Here is a 23,615-nt window from a genome sequence, read left to right as displayed (position 1 = left end):
GCAACTTTACTATATTCATTTATTATTTATAAACCTTCGTTGGTGTTTTCTTTAAGGTTTTCTATATATAAAATCATGTTGTCTATGAATAGTGACAATTTCACTTCTTTCTTTCCAATTTGGATCCCTTTTATTTCTTTCTCTTGCCTGATTGCTCTGTCTAGAACTTCCAATACTATGTTAAATAAGAGTGGTGAAAGTGGGCATCTTTGTCTGGTTCCTGTTCTTAGAGGGATAGCTTTCAGTTTTTGTCTATTGAGAATGATATTAGCTGAAGGTTTGTCATATATGTGCCTTATTATGTTCAGGTACTTTCCTTATATACTCATTTTATTGAGAGTTTTTATCATAAATGGATGCTGTATCTTGTCAAATGCTTTTTCTGCATCTATTGAGATGATCGTGTGATTTTTATTCTTCATTTTGTTAATGTGGTGTATCATGTTGATTGGTTTGCAAGTGTTGAACCATCCATACATCCCTGGAATAAATCCCACTTGATCATGGTGTATGATCTTTTTAATATATTGTATTCAATTTGCTAGTATTTTGTTGAGGATTTTTGCACCTATGATCACCAGTGATATTGGCTTGCCAGTGTCTTTTTTTTGTGTTGTCCTTGTCTGACTTTGGTATCAGGGTAATGTTGGCTTCATAGGATGAGTTAGGAAGCTTCCCCTCCTCTTCAATTTTTTGGAAGAGTTTGAGAAGGATAGATATTAAGTCTTCTTTGAATGTTTGGTAGAATTCACCAGGGAAGCCATCTGGTCCTGGCTCTTATTTTTTTGGAGGTTTTTGATTACTGTTTTAATCTCCTTACTGGTGATGAGTATATTCAAATTTTCTACTTCTTCATGATTCAGTTTTGGAAGGTTGTTTGATTCTAAAAATGTATCAATTTTGTTGGTTGTATAGCTTTTTGTAGTATTCTCGTATAATCTTTTGCATTTCTGAGGTGTTCTTTGTAATTTCTCCTCTTTTCTTTCTGATTTTATTTATTTGAGCCTTCTCTCTTTTGTTTTTGGTGAGTCTAGCTAAAGGTTTGTCAATTTTGTTTATCTTTTCAAAGAACCATCTCTTAGTTTCATTGATTTTTTTTCTACTGTGTTTTTAGTGTCTATTTTATTTATTTCTGCTCTGATTTTTATTATTTCCCTCTTTCTACTGATCTTTGGCTTTGTTCTTTTTCCAGTTCCTTTAGGTGCACTGTTAGATTGTTTATTTGTGATTTTTCTTGTTTGTTGCAGTAGGCCTGTATTGCTATAAACTGCTCTTAGAACCGTTTTTAAGGTATCCCATAAATTTTGGCATGTTGTATTTTCATTTTCATCTGTCTCCAGGTATTTTTTTGATTTCTCCTTTGATTTCTTCATTGGTCCAATCGTTGTTCAGTAGCATTTTTGTTTCAATCTCCACATATTTGTAGCTTTTCCAATTTTCTTCCTGTAGTTGATTTCTAGTTTCATGCCTTTGTGTTCAGAAAAGATGCTTGGTGTTATTTCAATGTTCCTAAATTTATTGAGACTTGTTTTATGGCCTAATATGTGATCTATCCTGGAGAAGGTTCCATGTGCATTTGAAAAGAATGTGTATTCGCAGTTTTTGGATGGAATGTTGTATATGTATCTACTAAGTGTGTCTGGTCTAATGTGTCATTTAAGGCCAATGTTTCCTTATTGGTCTTCTGTTTGGATGATGTATCTATTGATGTAAATGGAGTGTTAAAGTCCCCTACTATTATTGTGTTACTGTCTATTTCTCCTTTTAGGTCTGTTAATAATTGCTTTATATATTTAGGTAGTCCTATGTTGGGTGCATAGATATTTACAAGTCTTATAGGCTCTTGTTGGATTGTTCAGTTTATCATTACATAGTACTGCTTTTTCTCTCTTGTTGCAGTTTTTATTGTAAAGTCTATTTTGTCTAAGATAAGTACTACTACCCACTTTCTTTTCATTGCCATTTGTATGGAGTATCCTTTTCCATCCCTTCACTTTCAGTTTGTGAGTGTCTTTAGATCTGAAGTGTATCTCCTGTAAGTAGCATATATATGGATCCTGTTTGTTCTATGCAATAGGTCACAATATGCCCTTTTTTTTCTTTTGAGGAAGATTAGCCCTGAGCTAACACCTGCCACCACGCTTCCTCTTTTTGCTGAGGAAGACTGGCCCTGAGCTAACATCCATGCCCATTTTCCTCTACTTTATATGTGGGATGCCTACCACAGAATGGCTTGCCAAGTGGTGCCATGTCTGCACCTGAGATCCAAACTGGCAAATCCCGGGCCACTGAAGCAGAACATGTGAACTTAACTGCTGCGCCACCAGGCTGGCCCCCACCCTATGCCTTTTTTATTGGAGGATGTAGTCCATTGACATTTAAAGTACCAATTGAGAAGAATGTAGTTATTGCCATTTTGTTACTTTTTCCTTGGTGTTTTAATAGTTCTTCTCTGTTCCTTTCTTCTCCTCTTGCTCTCTTCCCTTGTGGTTTGATGGCTTTCTTTAGTATTATCTTGGGGCTCCTTTCTCTTAGTTTTTTTGTGTATGTATTATAGGTTTCTTGTTTCTGTTTACCATGAGGTTCATATATAATAACCTATGTATATAGCAATCTATATTAAGTTGATGGTCTTTTTAATTTGACCTCTTGCTAAAAGCTCTACTGTTTTACTCTCCTCCTCCCACATTTTGTGTTTTTGATATCATATGTAACCTCTTTGTTTGTGCATCTATTTCCATTACCCTCTTATCATGGAAATAGATAATTTTAGCACTTTTGTCATTTGACCTTCATATTAGCTTCATCAGTGGTTGGTCTGTACCTTTTCTGTATATTTGCATTTGCCAGTGATTTTATTGCTTTTTATAAAAAATACTTTTCTTATTCCTGTTTGTGGTCTTCTCTTTTCCACTTAAATAATTTCCTTTAGCATTTTTCCTAAGGCTGCTTTTTTGGTGATAAACTCCTTTAGTCTTTGCTTTTCTGGGAAACTCTTTTTCTTTCCTTCCACTCTGAATGATAACCTTGCCTGATAGAGTATTCTTGGCTGTAGGTTTTTTGCTTTCAAAATTTTAAATATATTGGGCTATTCCCTTCTAGCCTGTAAGGCTTCTGCTGAGAAGTCAGCTGATAGCCTTATGGGGTTCCTTTGTATGTGACTTATTGCCTTTCCCTTGTGGCTTTTAGGATTCTATCTTCATCTTTAATTCTTGACATTTTACTTATAATGTGTATTGTCATGGATCTCTTTGAGTTTATCTTGTTTGTGCTCTCTGTGCTTCCTGCACATGGATGTCTGTTTTCTTCCTTAGGTTAGGAAAGTTTTCAGCTATTATTTCTTAAAATAGATTCTTTGCCTCTTTGTCTCATTCATCTCCTTCTTGGACACCTATAATATGGATGTTAGTGTGTTTGATGTTGTCCCAGTGGTCCCTGAGACTGTCCTTATCCTTTTAAATTCTTTTTTCTTTTATCTGTTCAGCCTGGGTGATTTCTTCTAGTCTTCCATCCAACTCACTGATCTGTTCTTCTGTATGATTTACTCTGCTATTGAATCCCTGTAGAGAATTTTTTATTTTCAATAATGAATTCTTCATTTCTGATTGGTTATTTTTTATATTTTCCAATTCTTTATTGACATTCTCACTGAGTTCATCCATTCTCCTCCCAAGATCAGTGGCATCCTTATGACTGCTCTAGTGGGTGGAGCAGACTCCTGGGCTAACAGGCCAGGGGAAGAACTCCAATGGCTTTTGCCTGCGTCTGTGTCAGCACATCTGTATTAGGTCACAATTATGGCTGCCATCAATGTCTCAGTCCCTGGAGAGGTCTCACCTCTCACCAAGATGCATCCAGATCCTATCAAGTGAGTCTCTTTTCATCAAAGGGGTGTGCACCTTCCTTTCTGGTGATTTTAGGTTGCTTTCCAAAACAGATGAACTTGTACATGGGCCCTTTATGAACAGGTTTTTTTTCCTCCTTATGTCCAATAGCTTTTCTGGAGGTATTTCCTATGGTAGTTAACAGCCAGAAAATCCAGATATTATGACACTTGTCTCAGTTGTGCTGAGTCCAAAAGCTGCTTCTTGTGGTAATGCTCCCCAGTTCAGATCCCCCACTCCTCCAGGGAAGGCTTTGTACCTTAGCATTGCTCCTGGCTGGCTGTGAAGCACCACAGCTCAAAGGTGGCTTTTTTCTCTCCAGAGAGGAATTTCTGCCTCTTTCACCTCAGTCAACACTGTCCTTTGTTGTGGGGGTTCTTTTTATTCAGCTTTCAGTTGTCTCTCAGGGGTAATTATTCCAAGAATAGTTGTAACATGGTTGTGTTTGTGGGAGGAGGTGAATTCAGAGTCCGCCTACATCACCATCTTGACACCATTTCTTCTTTAGAGTGATTTGTTTGCTGATAATTGCTTCCTGTACCCTTTACTCATGGGGTTGATTTTCTTTCTTGCCAATGTGCATCCCTCAGTAGTTCTTTCATGCGGGCCTGTGAGGAGTAAAGTTGTTGATATTTTGTGCATATGAGAAACTCTCTATTTTTCCTTTCATTCCTAAATGATGGCTTAGCTGGGGGGAGACTCTGTTACAAGTAAGAGAGCTGATGCCCTTCTGATTGTCATTCCTTTGTTGACCATCTGTCTTTTCTCTCCAGTAGCTTTTAGGATCCTCTCTTATCCTTGCTGTTCTGTATTTCACTATTATGCATTGATATAGGGATTTACCTTTTTTTATTATGTTTGATATTAGGCAACCACTTCGAATTAGATACTCACATATAAATTGAAGTTAATGTCACTCAAAATATTCTTTTCCACCATTTCCTCTATTCTCCTCTTCTGGAACTCCTATTAAGTATATGTTAGAACTTCTCATTCTATACCTCATGTCTCAAATTCTCAATAATCTTTTTCCATCACTTAGTTTTTCAGTTAAATATTTCACCTGCCTCCTGGGTGATTTTCTCAGATCTATTTTTTTTTTAAAGATTGGCACCTGAGCTAACAACTGTTGCCAATCTTCTTTTTTTTTTTCCTGCTTTACCTTCCCAACCCCCCCATACATAGTTGTATATCCTAGTTGCAGGTCCTTCCAGTTGTGGGATGTGGGATGCGCCTCAATGTGGCCTGATGAGCGGTGCCATGTCCGTGCCCAGGATGTGAACCTTGTACCGCTGCAGCGGAGCACACAAACTTAACCACTGGGCCATGGAGCCAGCCCCTCAGATCTATTTTAATGTATTCTTTCTTTAGCTGTGCCTAGTCTAATTTTTATTTCTAGAATTTTTTGTTTGGTTCTTTTTAAAAGCTTCCTATACTTCTTCTTCTTCTTTTTTTGGTGAGGAAGATTGGCCCTGAGCTAACATCTCTTGCCAATCTTCCTCTTTTTGCTTGAGGAGGATTGTCCCTGAGCTAACATCTGTGGCAGTCTTCTTCTATTTTGTAGGTAGGTCACTGCCACAGCATAGAATGATGAGCAGTGCATAGGTCCATGCCTGCAAACCCTGGGCCACTGAAGTGGAGAGCACAAACTTAACCAGTATGTTACCAGGCTAGCTTCTTTTTTTTTAAATTACTCTTTTTACTTTCTGTTCCTTTCTTTATCTCCTTGAATATTTAAATATACTCCTTTTAAAAACTCATTTTAAAAGCATTGTTTGTTCTATTCTGAAGTTCAATGGGTGTGATTTGTTTCTTTCTTCTTCTGATTTTTTTCCATTTGGTTTCCTTTGGGCACAGTAGGTTTTGACTGTGAGCACATTTTGGCATGGATAATGCTACATTAGCATCCCATGTATGCCCTAAGTTGTGTAGAGTTTCTGTCGGAGCAATGTCATAAGTGCTTTTGTGCAGCCCTGGGGAAGACCATAGTCTCAGACCAGCATTAGCTCAAGTTCTGGGCTTGGAATTTCCATCCTCTTTGGGTCATCAATTCAGGTCCTGTAGGTGGTACAGGCTCAAGGCTGCAGAGTCTGGTGACGTACTCTGTTTTTATCTATGGCCTTGAATGGGCCTTGGTCCTGCTTTCTATGGGGAAGTTTGCTTGGTGTGGTGTACTGAATCAATGCTAGTATAGTGTCTCACACAGAATAGGTGCCAAATAAGTGCTTGTTGAATAAAAGTTTCCAGAATCAGGTTTCATGAACACCACTTTCATAGGCCAGAAACTCTTCAGAACTTACTGGCCTTAGTTGTTTCTTATGATTATTTATATTCCATGTGTTCTTTAAAAATTATATTTGTTTATATGAAAGTTTCTTGATAATGAAGTTATATCCTTTGTTAAATTATTTGTAAATTAAAAAATTAAAGCTGACACCTGACACTCTAGAAATTAATGTCTAAAGGCCTTTTTGCTAATTCTTCTTCTTACCTATCCCCAACCATTTAAAAACAGTTTGAAAGTTTTAAGAACCATGATGTTTGCTGTTTTTAAGCCATCTGGTTAGACAGTTCAAATATGTAGCATTGTTTTATGCCAAATTACTAAAAATCAGGCCTGATCTTGAGTTAGAAAATATGGTAAATAGTCTGTAAAAATAGCCTGAATATCTCGACTAACTTTTAATAATAGTTTGTTGAAACTTATGAAGGAACAGAATAAGGAGGTTGATTTTGTCAAAGGACATTACACACAGAAACTTATTTTCATTGAGGGCAAGCTTAATAATGTTTCAACATAATTATGGCTGCTAGTACAGGGTATAGGTAAAAAGCAGCTGAAAAGAAAAAAGCCAGCATAACTACAGGAAATTTAGTTAGTCTATTAATGTAGCTGTCCCAATGCTCTCTTTAAGCTTACAGAATTTGCCTTCTGATATAAAGGCATACTCAGCAACAAACAAATAGTTTTGAGTTCCATGCTTGGTGGTGTAAAAATACAACAGCCCTTGTCTTTAAAGAGTATAACAACATCTTCATTAGCTGCATCATTATTAATCAAGTGGAATTAGTGATGTGCCATTAACTATTTATTTTCATTGAGTTCTGATAGATATAGGTCATCAACCCTACACCAAACAGCTAAGGAATACAGGGAAAAGCTAGAACTTACCAATGTAAGAATCAAATTCTTGCCTCAGTTTTACCAGTTGGAGGCTGTAAGAGATTGGGTGTTAAAGCTCTTTATTCCTCTGCTTCCTTTCTTGAAAAATGGAGCTAAAAAGGCCTCTCCTACAGAGTGATAGTTGGGGTTAAATGAGGTCATATCTCTGAAGATGCTTCTCCAACTCTAAAGCAATGGATTTCAAAAAGGTCTCTGGATCAGCAGTATGGGCATCACCTGGGGACTTGTTAGAAATGCAAATTCTTGACCTACTCCGGGTCCTGGTTCCAGTTCCTTCCTGAAGCCCTACTTCTTAGGACCCCCTTATGTCTCTGTGATAAATTCCCTTTTCCACTTAAGTTAGGCTTAAATGGTTTTCAGTTGGTTGCAATCAATCCAATCAATCACAGCCCCCCCCCCCCCCCCACCAACTGGTTGATGGAAAACATCTGCAGGCAACTCAGCAGCTCTCACTTAAGATAGCTGTACTCATGACCACTTTCTCTGGCTGCCCAGGGTCCTATTGTGTCCTATCAACTCTATTTCCCCATCCTTTCCTCTGTAGGAAACTTGGTTGTTTGGATGCTCAATTAGATATCTCCTTACCTCTTCACCCGCTCTCTCCATCTCTACACACCCGCACATAACCCACTCTCCCATGCATGCTGTGCAGGTCTCATCAATAGCTTTTTTTTTTTTTTTCTGATGAGGAAGATTTGCCCTGAGCTAACATTTGCCAATCTTCCTATTTTTTTTGCTTGAGACAGATTAGCCCTGAGCTAACATCTGTGCCAATCTTCCTCTATTTCATATATGGGATGCCTCCATAGCATGGCTGATGAGTGCACTAAGTCCACACCCTGGATCCAAACCCATGAATCCAGGCTGCCAAAGCACAGTGTGTGGAACTTTAACCCCTCAGCCACCAGGTCAGCCCCCTCAACGAGCTATTATTCTTACATTTGTGATGTTCCAGGTCCTGACAAGCTTCCAGTCATCCTTCTCAAACATCATTACTGCAGGTTGAAATTCATTGCTCTGAAACAGTAAATTACTTTTTCGGTGGCTCATGCAGTTAAACCAAATGTAAAATTCAGTGCTACATCTCTATAATGTAAACCTTAAACATTCCACTTTCATCTGTTTTTGTTCCAATGCATTCAACATCCCACTGGATACCAAAACTGATACACACCATATCTCATCCCATAACCTCTCAAGGATAGGTAAACAATATTTAAAAACAGAATTATGGAAACAGATTTGGAAGATATCCAACTTTTTCCAAATGCAAGTGTCCCTGCTACAACATTCCTGTTTTTTGCTCATCTAACCTCTTACACACTGTCAGTGATGGAGAGTTGCACAGCTTTATTAATGAGTGTTTGCTTCTCTTAAAATAAAACCTACCTCTTTGCCATATACCAATTCTGCTCAGTGGAGCGCTTGAGAGCAAATATACTCCCTGTGCTCTATGATAGCTTCATCTCTAAATTTTCTTTTCTTAGGATAAATAATATCAACCTCTTTTAACTGTAAACCCATTACAGAGTTAGAATTACTTAATATCCCTCTTTTGAACATGACCTGATTTCACAATGTCTTTCTTTAATGTTTCCCTTCAAAATTGAACATAATAATTGGAACGCAACCTGGACATCTATCTCTGTGGAAGCATATTAGGACCATATTTATTTTCTTAATGTTTCTGTCACCCTATTGGCTTTTAAGATCTTTTTCACATGTTATATTGTCTAGTCAGGACTCCTGAATCTTGTATTAGGGTATTAAAACAAGAAAAGAAATGTAGGACTGAGGTTGGCCCCGTGGCGTGGTGGTTAAGTTTGTACATTCTGCTTTGGTGGCCCAGGGTTCACTGGTTCGGATCCCAGGCATGGACCTATGCATTGCTTATCAAGCCACGATGTGGTAGACATCCCACATATAAAGTAGAGGATGATGGGCACAGATTTTAGCTCAGGGCCAATTTTTCTCAGCAAAAAGAGGAGAATTGGCAGTGGATGTTAGCTCAGGGCTAATCTTCCTCAAAAAAAAAAGAAATAATAATAAAAAAGAAATATAGGAATTATATAACTACCCCTACAACAATAATATATCATTGAGAAAATTGGTCACCTCTAACTTTCCATACGCCCTTAACCCATCAACTTAGCCACAACCTACCCTGATATCCGCTCCATTTTTTACAGGATAAGATGACCTTTCTTTTTTTTAAAATCAAAACTAATCTCTCTACCCATGTAATTCATTCTTTTCTTCTCCCTGTGATCTTGTCTTATCTCTTTTTTTCTTCTTTTCTCTTTTACTTGCTCTGCCACCTACTGTATCGAAATCTCTTCCATTACAAATGCAACAGCATCTCTCTTGTAGCTGCTACCTTACCGCTCTCCTTCCTTTTATTACCAAGTTTCTTTTTTTTCTTTTGAGGAAGATTAGCCCTGAGCTAACTACTGCCAATCCTCCTTTCTTTGCTGAGGAACACTGGCCCTGAGCTAACATCCATGTCCATATTTCTCTACTTTATATGTGGGATGCCTACTACAGCATGGCTTTTGCCAAGCGGTGCCATGTCTGCACTGGGATCCAAAACAGCAAACCCCGAGCTGCTGAGAAGCGGAATGTGTGAACTTAACTGCTGCAATACTGGGCCGGCCCCCCAAGCTTCTTAAAGAAAGTGCATGCTACACTTACTCACCTCTCATTTATTTTTTAAAATGCAGTTTAATTTGTCTTTCATCTCCACCACTCTACTGAAATTGTTCCTATTAAGTCTAACAATTGGTCTGACTGTGAAATTTGGTCATTTTAAAGTCCTTCTCTTATGGGTGGTATTTGATACTGTAAATCACTTCTTCCTTCTTGAAATTCTATTTCCATGGCTTCCATGACCCACGACTCTTGTAGCTTTCCCTGTATCTCTCTGAAATAAGAAAAAGAGAAATCTTCTCTTATTTCTCTATGGATTTCTGTTTCTCCTTCTGGCTCTTAAAGCCTGGAGGGCACACAGTAACAATGGACTAATTAAAGTCTTTGACTTCTCTCACCAGGGTCTGGGCCTCCAGTCTTCCCCCCTTCCTCTTTCCTTCCTTCCTCCCCGATCACAATCATCCTCCATGTGTCCTCATGAGTGATCCACGTGAAATACAAGTCTGAACATGTACCCATCTGGTTAAATCTCTGCTTTAGCTCTTCGTGCCTACGTGATCAAGTCCAGGTCCTTTACATGACTTAGTGTCCCCGTGGCTCACTCTGCTTCTCTAGTCTCATCTCTCACCATTTCTTGCTCTGCATTTTAGTGCTCAAAATTTTCTGCATACACCGTACTAGTTTTCAGCTGTGTGTCTTTATCATATTGTGTCCTCTGGCTGGAATAAAACCCCTCTCAGCTCAAGAGCCTATTTCACTGGGACACTTGCCTTTTTATCTTTTCACTCTCCGCTGGATGACTTAGCTATTACTTCTCTGTGCTTGTATGAACGTGCCTATCACTGCACTGTTTTGTGTGTGTGTGTGTGCTTCTCTCTCAAATATACTGAATATTGTGAGGAACTGGGATAAAATATTTTTTTAAATTATTTTGCATCTATATCTCCTAGCAGAAGACCTGGATGAATGCTTAACCTCTATATGGAAATTTGCTATTTACATCATTCTACATTTTCCTGAATATCATTCTACATTTCTCTTTTATTATAGCTAGTTTGTTTTAATCCAACATTCCAGGCTGTCCTGCTCTTTTTAGTTATCCAGTTGACCATCAATGCTATTCATTATCTTGCCATTCTCTAACTGGCAGATTAGATATTCACACCACCTTAGTCTCTAGCCAAATCATTAACAGAAAATGTTGAAGAGGATGAATCTTATGCTAGAATTCTAGAGCTGATGAGTGGTATCCTAGCACCTAATGTCTCATTATTCTTTTTTTTTTTCACAAATTGTCAAAATAAAGTCATCTTTGCCAAATAGCTCAGTTGCAGATGGAACTTATACATCTGACTCCAGCTACTGTCTTTGATCTCCTCCCTCACAAATGTTTTACCTAATGTCTTCATTAAAAGGCAATGTAAAGTAAATATTTAACTAAACCTCATGTTCCAGCATCAGGCTTATTCTTTCATCATTGAACACCCAGCAAAGAATTATCAGGAGAAAGGGTTAAATGGGTTAAATATATTTCATTTTTTAATGAGGAATATAAGAACATTGCCACTTTCCACTGGATATACCAGAGCCTGTGTATTAATAATCACAAGACACAATTTTTATTTATTATTACTCCAAGGAAAAATATTCCATTATTTGTATTGAAAAAGTACACCATCACATCTTCTAGAATCTCATAAAACATGGTTTTAATGTTGATTGTAGAAAACTAAATATTGATAATTAATATTAGTTGAGTCCTTACATGTACCAGGTATTTTTTAAGGTGTTTTATATATATTATTTATTCCTTAGAAAAACCATATGAAGGGGGTATAATTTATCTGTTTTGTAGATAAGACACTGAATCAGACAGGTTAAGTAACTTGTGTAAGGTTATACAGTTAGTAAATTGTAAGGCTTATCTGGCTTGGTTCTAGAAAATTCGCAAGGATTTGAGACAAAGTTCTCACTCTTGTTGCCACGAATTCTAACCATCACTGTCCTATCTAACATATAGCCATATTCTTTTTAAAAAGGATCATTATCTCCTTCAATACAATGCACCCAATTCTCTTTGTGTGCATTTCTGTGGGTGAGTGGGCAGAGTTCCTGGGCTCGAAGTATAAATTATGGAAACCCCAGTGGGTGGAGAGGCAAAAAAAAAATAATGCTCTCTGCCCATCTTGCTGTAATCTAATTTGTTTCTGATAGGCTTAGAGGGAATTGGGGATGGAAAAAGGGACATCATTATCTTCTTTATTATAGTCATCATTATCATCTTCATTGTGGTAGGAAATGTTCTGCCCCCTCCCTTGGCCCAAAAATAGGTACTTGGCCTTCTTGACTGTACTAGGAAGATAACACGGGTGTTTCCCTCCACCACCGCTCACCCCCAGATTCACTCCTCCTTGCCCGGGGAGGAGTGAATCATATGCCTGAAGGATGGCCGACCCAGTGGAGAGTCCCGTGGGACTTGCCCTTCTTTAATTTGAGATCTTGTGTATTCTATGTCCTAATATTATTGCCATGCAATAGGTGACTTAGTTAGTCATGGCTTCTCCATCCTGCCCTTGGGTGGGTAACACTATTTTAGGGTGAAAGTAATACAGAATTCCTTTTATTCAGGGGTCTAAGCTGAATTTCTAAATTTAAAATTAAAAGTGGTGCTATGACCCATTTGACTCCTTGAGTATCAGCTGTGTGCCATACATTATTCTGGGTGCTAAGGATTCCACAATGAAGAAAACTGGCAATCACCAGTGACCCTGCCCCCAAGAAGCTTGAATTCTAGTCAGAGGAGACAAACAAAAAAGTACATAATATCTCAGATAGTGATGAAGGATAGGAAGAAAAGCAAAGCAGGCGAAGGAGAATAGAGTGTGCCTAGTGTGGTGGGATGGTGCCATTTCATGTAGGGGTCAAGGAATGCCCCGATCATGTGGCATTTGAGCAGAGTGAGGAAGTGAGACGTGAGGCTACCTCAGGAAAGAGTTTTCTACATAGAGGGAAGAACAAGCTCAAGGGCCTTGTGGCAGGCCTATGCCTGCCATTTTCTGGAGAGCTACAGGGAGGCCAGGGTGGCTGGAGCAGAGTGATTGAAAGGGGAAAATGTAGGAGATGAGTTCAAAGAGGAGGCAGGAAACAAATACATTTAGGTCCTCAAAAGCCAAGGTAAGGAATTTGAATTTTACTTTGTAAGAGATGGGAAATCAGAGGGTTTTGCGCAGTAGAATAACGTGATCTGACTTGTGTATTAATAAGACGGTTCTGAGTTTAGTGTGGAATATTTACACCATGGGGAAACTGCGGATGTGGGGCAGATTATTAGAAAGCTACTGTAATAGTCCAATGGAGCGATGAAGGTAGCTTAATTCTGGGAGGTAGCAGTGGAGGGGTAAGGATTGATGTTATCTGGACGTATTTTCAAGTTGGAGGCAACAGAATATGCTGTTGGATTGAGTATGGGGCTGGATATTATCTATGTGGTAATTGACTTTTTACTAAGTAGTTCTTGTAAAATTTATTCTGAAAATTTAAATATCACATAATTAGAGAGAGTAGTAAAATGAATTCCCATATACCCCTCACACGGAGTCCCACTTATCACATTTTTGAGACATTTGTTTTAATCTGCTTTTGATTCATTTTTGTATTTGCTAAATTATTTTAAAGCAATCTAGATATCATATCATTTCACCCATATATACTTCAGTAAGTATTTCTAAATATTATGAACATGTTCTTACATAAGGCTATCCTCATACTCCAATAAAATTAATAGGAATAATTCTTTGGTATCAAGTAATATCAAGAGGATATTCAAATTTCCCTGAATATTCTTTTCTTAACTGAGATAAAGTTTCCTTAGAGTGAAACACATCAATCTTAAAGGTACAATATAGAGACTTTTGAAAAAAAAATCTTTAAAATCAATGCCCTAACCAAACATATAGGATACTTCCGTTACCCTAGAAAGTTATCTTGCACACACTTCGAGTCAAATCCTACTTCTCTAGGCAACCACTACTCTGATTCCTATCAACATAGATTAACTTTCCCTGTTTATGAAATTCATAGAAATGAAATCATCCAGTGTGTGCTCTTTCATGTTTGGCTTGTTTCCTCAAGAAAATGTTTTTGCAATTCATCTATGTTGTTTACATGTATCACTAGTTCATTCTTTTATTTCTGGGTATTATTCCATTTTATGAATATAAAATGGAAACTATTAAAAATATTTCCATACTTTAAATTATTTTCCATATTTCATCAATAACATATGTACCACACTTTGAGAATCACTGCTCAATATTACCTCTCTTTGGACCACCTTAATCAAGGACAAGTATAGAAACATCACGAATGGAATGGAGGTCATTTGTTGACCATGACTATACTGGGTATTATGAAAAATACAAAGATGAGTGGAACGTGGTTTCTCAATGCACATACATACCCATGGGGAAGCAGACAGGTAAGTAGTCACTTGTGACAGAAAGCAAAAGTAAAAATATTTTATGCAAGTATGGAAGTGATGAATTCTGAGGGTGGGTGGAGTATAGGGCGGGGAATCTGAGAAGCTCCTCTGCAGGAAGTGGACTATGACTCAAGCTTTGAAAGAGGGCTGGAGGGCCTACGGGAGGTAAATGGGGAATAGAAGTTCAGTCCGAAGGAAGGGCTTACAAAGTCACAATGGTGTAAGGGTGTCTGATCTTGGTCCACCCAATCCGCGTGGGGCAAGAACCCTTGGGATTCTCTTCAACTCTGCCTCACCCTCACTCCTATGACATCTGTCACTAAATCTATTGGTCACACTTTTACAAAGTCTCTTCAATCATCCACTCTCTTCTACTCCCATTGCCACTTTACCTTGTTTCTTTTTTCTCAGACAATTGCAACTGACTTCTGACTTCTCTGCTTCTGATCTATCTTCCTTCTAATTGCTCTGTAGACACTGCCATTAGAATCGTCTTTGCCAAACCCAAAGCTGATCGTGGTATTTCTTAGAACCTTGATTCTAGAATGCAGTTTACATTCCTCTGTCTGCTCCTCAACACCCTTCAACAACTCATCTCAACACCCTTTCTACTCTAATGTCTGTCTTTATGCTCTCTGAGTCACCAGGAATTTTACGCATAATAAACAATTTTGCACCCTAAATATGTCTTCTTTTTTCCCGACTCAGCGTCTTAGTTGAATTACCAATCTCAGTCTTCAGGGTTTTTTCCCTTCTCTCTGCTTAATTGATCCTCTGAGGCCAAATTCAATGGTCCTTCCTTCTGGGAGCTTTTCTCAACCTCCACCCTGTCAAAATTAATCAATCTTTAGACATTGCTTTTGCCATGTAGCCCATGCTTTTTATCATAATGATTTATATTCGTTCCCATTTCTCCACTGGACTGTAACCTCATTGGAAAAAAAGGCCATGTTTTGGTTACTCTTGGCCCAGCAGAGTGCCCTTTCCACTTCTGGCTCTCATTATTATTGTGTAAAATCATTCTCTTTTACTTATAAGGTACACTGTTTCCTGGAAGCAAACTTCAATAAATTTTAAACCATCCTTGTCAAGACATATAGTCTGACACAGTGCTGAAAGTCCCTGAACATGGCTAATTATATGATGAGTTATAAAAATTAGGTCCTAGTTATAAAAATTAGGCCCAAGCAGGTAGCTAGTTTATCATTTGGGAAATTCATAGCCTCGACTTACTTGTAGACGCGCAAGATTGTTTTCTCCTTTTTTGCTACATCTATTTTTGAAAATGTTTTCCTTTATAACTTGAGGGAAGTATGTCATACTTAAGAATAAATTATCTGACTCAGGTGAAAATACAAGATTAGGCTAAAGATATTTTCAGCATCCAGAAATAGGACACGCTGAGGTCTTGGGAACTGTAACATTCAATTGCGGTGGAGATATATTAAATAGACTGAGAAATCATGTCTTATAAATGAGTGCATATCTAGTATCTGGTCCTATGAAGCACTCAGCCTGGCTAAGATTCTCATTATAGCTTAACTGTAATAATGAACTAATGCTGAATGAGGGGCGGGTGAGTAAATCATCGTGTCCCCAGCTTTGGCCTGAGTCATTCAGCTCCTGGGAGCTCCCTCCCTTTGTCATTAAGAGAAAATAATAATTGAACGTTCCTTCTGTGAACAAGGAGACTGATAATGAAATCATTAGCTACTTCAGTCATGTGACTTCATGCTCTGAATGACTTTCTTAAAACATACTTTGTTGTAACTCATGGTATGAAATGTATAAAATATTTAAATAAGCATTGAAACTGAAATCAGATCCAAGTTTGTGCTTTAAAAGTCATATGAATTTTGACAGATGAAAATTCTCAACCTTTTTCTATATTCATGTTAAGAAATACTTATGCAATTTTCATGTACACCTCCATCTCTCCTCCCTGATCCAGCCCCCAAACTAGTCACATGCCAGAGCAGATATTAAACACTGTAGCAGAGATATTTACTTCCATTGAAGGAATATGTACACTTATTCAGAGTACACTTCTTCAACCATTAAAAGTTGCTTTGAACAAATAAATATCTAAAGGCACAGAAGGATATCTATAGAGATGTTCTACTCAAAAGTCAGAATTACTTTGGTTGCAGAAAAAAACATGATTTTTTTCATTAATGGTAGCACAGAGCAGGGTTTGCTTTTTATAATAAAAGTATAAGTTATGGAAGTATTTCAGGTAATGCAAGAGTATATTTGTATGTAAAAAATGAATTACATTGTCATCCATTATGTGGATGTTCTTTATTTATAAAGTGATGCTCTCAGAAATGTACTCAATCCTAATTTTTTGAATTTTCTCTTGCGTATGTAAAGATGACAAAACTTTTCTTCATTATTTACTGGGAATAGAACAAAAGAACAAAACATAGTTTAGAACCTTATATCAAAAATATCAAGGGGGCTGGCTCCATGGCCTAGTGGTTAAGTTCAGCATGCTCTGCTTTGGCGGCCCAGGTTTGCTTCTTGGGCATGGTCAGCAGCCATGCTGTGGCGGTGACCCACATACAAAATAGAGGAAGATTGGCAACAGATGTTAGCTCAGGGTGAATCTTCCTCAGGAAAAAAAAAAAATCAAGAATAAATGAAGAGTTTTTTGGTGGCAAATGCTCAATCTATTTATTTCCTAATTAATAGCTACATAAATTAAACTAATTTTTATCGATAGACTATATATTAACATATAACATGGAAAGTAAATAAAAAGAAAGGTAAATTTTGCTTTAAAAGTTATGTTGTGTATAAATGAGAAGCTAGGAGGAGTTACTTCTAGAAATCTTGTCAGACGAGGACTAGATAAAGGAACTTGGAATTTTGTTCTGAAAAAAAGAGGACTATAGAGAGAGAGAGAGATAAAAGTTTTGAATATTTTAAACTTCCCTGGAAAAGCCAAATAGGGCTGTTTTGGACTATGCAGACTGGCTCCTGAATGGTGCGGTTACTCAGCCCACCTCTTCCGGCTAACATCTGGATTTTCTGGGGGAAGCCCAGTCTGGGGGAGGAAGACAGAGTTACCAGGCAGATGGCTGAGGGCTGTGAAACCACATCAAGATTATTAGTGATGGCCTTGCCTTTTATTCCAGTGCTTCTACAGAATCTTATTCGCAGCAGTTTTGGTAACAATAATAACGGGATGTAATCGCTTTATCCTCCTATGTATTTGATAGATCATATGTATTTTAGAATAAGCGTACCATGGCAATAAAGCGGCAGCCATTCTTCAATTATTTTTACTTATCCATTTTAAAATAACTTACCTACAAATGCAAATATATTTTTAAATGAAAAGAAAGGCAATTCTAAGGTACTGATGGAATTGGAATGACTCACAGTCTTTGAAATAAAGGTACGACTTCAGAGAATAAATAGGGCTCTATTGAGACAAGTATAAATTGAATCTCACAAATAAGTTGAGATTTTAATGGGCTTCATTATATCGTTCAACTGAAATTAAAAATCTGAGAAGTTCTTTGAATCTCCTATCATTATTTCCTCCCTGTTTTGTCTTTCTCATTAGAACTGTTCGTTCTTTCGACACGCCATACCCTCTCCTGAGTTAGCGTGATATGTGAAGCTGAGTACATTCTTGGCTGCATTGTGTTTGACACAATGTAAGAAGAGGTACAAAGCAATAAATATATTTTTAAATGAACCTGGAATTATATATATAATTTGCTTTTGGAGCAAAATATTCAATGGTGGCAATGATAATACAATTCTTCACAATACTGGTCTCATGGAAGTTGGCTGTAAATCAAAGTATATAAAAAATCATAAATCATTTCGAGGAAGATCTCAGTTAGTCCCAATTGATTTCTCCAGAGACCGTTACTTATGAATGCTCTTAGTTTGTATCAAAAGCAAAACTTGTAAAGTTTCCATTATTTTCTGATAAAGGCTTTGGAGTTGTTCATGCAAAGGTCCTGTCCAATGTTGCAACTGAATTCTTGCTAGAGTTTGTTCTTGCTAGCAAATGTGTCAATGTATGTTGACACATTTATTAAAATCATTTGTATTTGATCTCTCTCTCCCTCTATCCTACCACCATTCTCTCTACCCTACAAGCAAGCAGCAAATCCTTCTTTCTCTTCCTTTCTTTTTTTCCTCGATATTTCTGTATGGAATTACATTTCTGAGATCAATTGTTTATTGATATTTTACTATGGGTGAAGACTCTGCTGCATAGTTCGGGGAATTCAGTGAAGAACAGGACCTGCCAAGAAACACACCATTTTGAAGGATGGTTGTGATGTACATGTACACACAAGTACACATTTGACTGTAACACACTGTTTAACATGGCATAAGGAAAGTGCTGTAAGAATTAGATAAAGTAGTACTTATTTCTGATACTTGTGATTATGAAAGTCTTTATGAAGGTTATATTTTGGCTCAGCCTTGAAGTATGGATCGTCTGTCAAAAGGAAATGCTAGGAAGGAGAAAATAATAAAATTTTTTTCTAGATTTATTATTTAGTTTTCATCATTAGCTGTATGGTCCATCACAAATTTTTGTGTGTGGTATAAATTAAAAGTTAATATTTATTTTTTGCATATATCTATCTAGTCATTCTAGAACAACTTGTTGACTAGGCTTTCTTGTATCCATTGAATTGTCTTGACTTCCTTCTCAAAAATCAACTGATCTGGTGCCATGTCGGCACCTGGGATCTGAACCAGCAAACCCCAGGCCACTGAAGCAGAACATGTGAACTTAATCGCTGTGCCACCAGACATGGCACCACTTGTCAAGCCATGCTGTGGCAGGCATCCCACATACAAAGTAGAGGAAGATGGGCATGGATGTTAGCTCAGGGCCAGTCTTCCTCAGCAAGAAGAGGAGGATTGGCAGCAGATGTTAGCTCAGGGCTAATCTTCCTCAAAATAAATAAATAAATAAATATAAAAATCAACTGATCTTATTTGTGTGGGTTTATTTCTGGACTCTGCTCTCCTCCATGGATCTATTAGTCTACCTCACACACATACCACACCACTGTCTTGATTACTGTTGTTAGGTAGAAAGTAGGTAGCTTATGTCCTCCAAAATTTGCTTGCTTTTCATTCTTAAGATCATTTTTGGATATTCTAAATACTTTCCATTTTCATAACTTTTATAAAAAGCCTGCTAGTATCTTTAAAAAAGCATCAGAAGTTTTGCCTACTTAGGTAGGCAAAAATTTCTTAGAGGGACTCTGTAAAGCACAAACATTAAAAGAAAAAATAGGCCAGCCCAGTGGCGCAGCAGTTAAGTGCACATACTCTGCTTCAGCGGCCTGGAGTTCGGCAGTTCGGATCCTGGGTGTGGACATGGCACTGCTTGGCATGACATGCTGTGGTGGGCGTCCCACATATAAAGTAGAGGAAGATGGGCATGGATGTTAGCTCAGGGCCAGTCTTCCTCAGCAAAAAGAGGAGGATTGGCAGCAGATGTTAGCTCAGGGCTAATCTTCCTCAAAAAAAATAAAGAAAGAAAAGAAAGGAAAAATATGATAAATTGGACTTTGTCTAAATGAAAAACTTCTGCTAATCATAAGCATGTTAAATTAAAAGGTAAGATGCAAACTGAGAGAAATATTTGCAATACATATATCTCTTAAAGTATTTGTATCCACAATACATAAAGAACAGCTATAAATCAATAATATAAAGAAACCCAATAAAAACTGGAAAAAGACTTGAAGTGTCATTTCTCAAACTAAGATGTACAAATGGACAATAAGCATATAAAAGGTGGTCAATATCATTAGTCAGCAGAGAAATGCATATTAAACCACCTTGAGTTACCACTTCACTCCAATTAGAATGGCTAAAATTAAAAAGACTTACAATAGCAAATATTGGTGAGAATGCAAAGCAAGTAGAACTCTCACACATTGATAGTAAGAATGTAAAATGGCAAAACCATTTTGGAAAACTGTATAACAGTCTTTTATAAAGTTAAATATATACAAACCATAGAAACAAAAAATTCTCTTCCTAAGTACTTATCCCAAATAAATGAAAACATGTCCACAAAGAGACTTGTACGTGAATATTCATAGCAACTTTATTCATAATAGCCTCAAACTGGAAACAGTCTAAATGTTTATCAACAGGAAACCAAATAAACAAATTGTGGTACATTCACATAATGGAATACTAGTCGGCAATAAAAAAGGAACGAACTATGGATGCATAAAAAACATGGACAAATTCTATAGATATTATGTTTAGCTAAAGAAACCAGACACAAAGAGTAGATTATATATGTTTCTATTTATACAGAAATCAAGAAAAGACAAAACTAATCTATGTTGACAGAAATAAGAACAACATTTGCCTGTGGCTGGGGTTGGGGCGGCTTGGAAAGGAGCACAAGGGAATTCTTTGGTCCTGGAAATATTCTACATCTTGATTTGGGTATGAGTTTCATGAGTGTACACATTTGTCAAAACTCATCGAACTGTACACCCAAACTCTCTTCATTTTAAGGTATATAAATCATGTCTTAATAGAAAGATATATTCAATAAAGTAATAAGATGTAAAATGAAGAAGGAAAGCCAAATATGCAAGTGTGTTCGTGGAGAGTTGGATGGAGAGCAGGGATGAATGAGAGCTATGGCTTGAGGGCCGTCAATGTTCACTGAAGAGCTGGATTTTTCTTTATCTGTACATGTGCTGTCCAAGGTGGATGTTGAGGGAGGGAATGAGATGATTAGAGCTATGTTCTAGGCTGATTCACCTGACTCAGGTGTGAGAAGTAAGAACTGTGATGAGGCTGTGGATGAGGTGTAAGAGACCTGCTGGAGAGACTAGGAATTAAGATGGCGGCAACAGGAGTCAAAAGGAGGCAATAAATTTGACAGGTTATCACTAAGGAAAAATCCACAAGAGTCAATAATAGAAGTAACACTAGGAAGGAGGTTAAGGAGTAAAAACTTTAGGGCCCAGCCCAGTGCCTGACACGTAGCAGATGCTTTATAAATATTTGTTGGAAAAAAATGAATAAATGAATGAAGGAAGTTATAGTCTGAGAAATTCAGATAAGCTTGGTACTATGGATAGAAATAGGAAATGAGGAGAAGTTGGCTGGAGGAAATGAGTGGTTGATATTTTATTTTAGACATGTTTTAGTGAAGGTGTCTGCCGGACATAGAGATGAAAATGCAGAGTGGACAGTTGGAACCACTGGTTTGAACATCTGGAAAGAGGCCATGGTTGGATATGGAGATTTTAGGATGATTAATGTAGAGAAAATAGCTTAATTTGGTGAATATAAGAGAGATCATCTAGAACATATAGAAGGAAGGGAAGAGAGCTGAGAACAGAGGCTTGGCAAGGCAGGAGTGGAGCTAGGGCTGAGGAGCGAGGAAATGGAGGCAACGAAATAGACTGGGCAGAAATTGTCAGGGATGTAAGAGGAGGACAATGCCAAGAAAGCTATGGGACACAAAGGGCTTCTGAGGGACTGGTGGTCAGGACTTACCAACCAGTAAGAAAAGATGGATAGAAAGAACAGACAATTAACACACATAAGAAACACAAATGGCCAACAAACACATGAACAAGTGGTTTACCTCACTATTAATTTAAAAAATATAACAAGATGCCATTTTCATTTCTCATATTGGCAAAGATTTAGAACAAATATATAGCATTGACTTAGTTGGACTGGATAGCCCGAGCTTGTAGGAGTGAAGGGGCAAATGCAGACTAGATTTTCTACAAGGTGGACACTGGCTTTGCCCATTGCAACAAAAAGTCCGGGTGCTGCAGTCTTCCTTTCGATCTACAAGTAATTCTTGACTCCTCCCTTTCTGCTCCCCTTCCACACGTTCTGTTCTATCAGCCTGCCCTATAGACTCTGATCCTAAATACCTTTGGAATCTCTTCACTTCCCTAGATCTCTGTTGTCACCCCTTGGTCCAAACCACTAGCATCTAGCTTTTGTTCCAGCAACTCTTCTTGCTTCTGCTCTCAAGTTCCTGCAAACTGTCCATTCTCCACATCGAAACCAGAGAGAGCGACCTTTTATTAGCGTAATTGATATGATGTCAATTTTCCTGCTTAAAACTCTGCAATATCATTTAACTTGGCTTAGAAGAAATCCCAGACTTCAAAGTTTCACATCGTCTGTCTCCTGCTTCCCTCTCCATACTTATATTCTTTCCTGCTGACTGCTGGGCTGGTTCTAAGTTAAACGCTAGTGCTCGAAACTATCATTTTGGGGAAGAGAAAGCTTTAGTTTCCCTAGCCACTTGCAGAATGCTTTTCTCAGGTGGCTGTCATGGCAAACTGTTCTGACCAGTTGTCACCAGATGGACCAAAGAGTCTCAGAAGTTTTGCATTCTTTGATCAGTTCCCTTGCACTCATGAAGACGCCAGCTTGACTGAGTTCCTTATCCAAATGACTCTGCTTTCAGAGAAGCCACTGTTTTGTCGATTTTGAAATTTAGAACAAACCCTAATTCTAGCTCTCTGTCTCGTGTTCATGGAACACCTCAAGCTAAATTTATATTTTCAGGACTTTTCTTCCTTTTCTGGACTCTGTCTCGTCTCCAAATTGTTAGTGGTTTCCTCTGTGCTCATTTGAGTAGCCACATGATTATGGGAACCTACAAATTGGGAGGAGAACTAGCTATTAAGATGGGGCACGTAGAGTTCGGAACAACTTATTAACTGCTGGGTGTGGCCCACACGATCCTGGCAAGCTCAGACTCACAGCGCTTCTCGCTGAATTTACCCCAGGGAAGAGGCTTAGCTAGCAGTTCTCTAAAGAGCCCAGGATTCGGTGCCAGGTGTTTTCCTTGTAAAATAGCTGACCAGCTTTACTCAGCGCAATCAGAGTCTTGGGTTGCCTCCCACGAGGAGAAACTGGTGACCCATTTCAGCTAGTATTGCAGGAAACTTTCCTTGAGCCCTAAAACAGTTTGGGGGAACAAGGGAAATATCGACTGAGTTTTTGAGAATCTTTTTTCTTGTGGTAAAATACACATAACCTAAAATTTACCATTTTAATCATTTTAAAGTATACAAAATTAATGGCGTTAAGTGCATCCATGATGTTGTATGACCATCACCACTATCTTATTCCAGAACATTCTCATTCCCCTAAAAGAAATCTCACACCCACTAGGAGTCACTCCCCATTTTCCTCTCTGAATGGCCCCTGGAAACCACAAATCTGCTTTCTGTCTCCATGGATTTGCCTATTCTGGACATTTCCAATAAATGGAATCACACAGTACATGGCCTTTTGTGTCTGGCTTCTTTCACTTAGCATGTTTTCAAGCTTCATCTGTGTGGTAGCATGGAGCAGTACTTCACTCCTTTTTATGGGTGAACAATATTCCATTGTTTGGGTCCAGCACATTTTATTG

General features: G+C 37.9%; 1 long non-coding RNA gene across 1 annotated transcript in view; it reads left to right on the top strand.

Moving 5' to 3' along the window:
- The first annotated feature begins 3,817 nt into the window (after window positions 1-3,817).
- Window positions 3,818-23,615, top strand: part of LOC139080300 (uncharacterized) — a 64,725-nt gene continuing 44,927 nt past the window's right edge. Inside the window, exon 1 of the long non-coding RNA XR_011534695.1 lies at window positions 3,818-3,868. This is a non-coding gene — a long non-coding RNA (uncharacterized lncRNA). The remainder of the gene's footprint in view (window positions 3,869-23,615) is intronic.

The sequence above is a fragment of the Equus przewalskii genome, chromosome 29, assembly GCF_037783145.1.
Source record: "Equus przewalskii isolate Varuska chromosome 29, EquPr2, whole genome shotgun sequence".
NCBI classification, from domain to species: Eukaryota; Metazoa; Chordata; class Mammalia; order Perissodactyla; family Equidae; genus Equus; species Equus przewalskii.
Note: the sequence above shows the minus strand (reverse complement) of the source record. Positions and strands in the feature narration are given on the sequence as shown.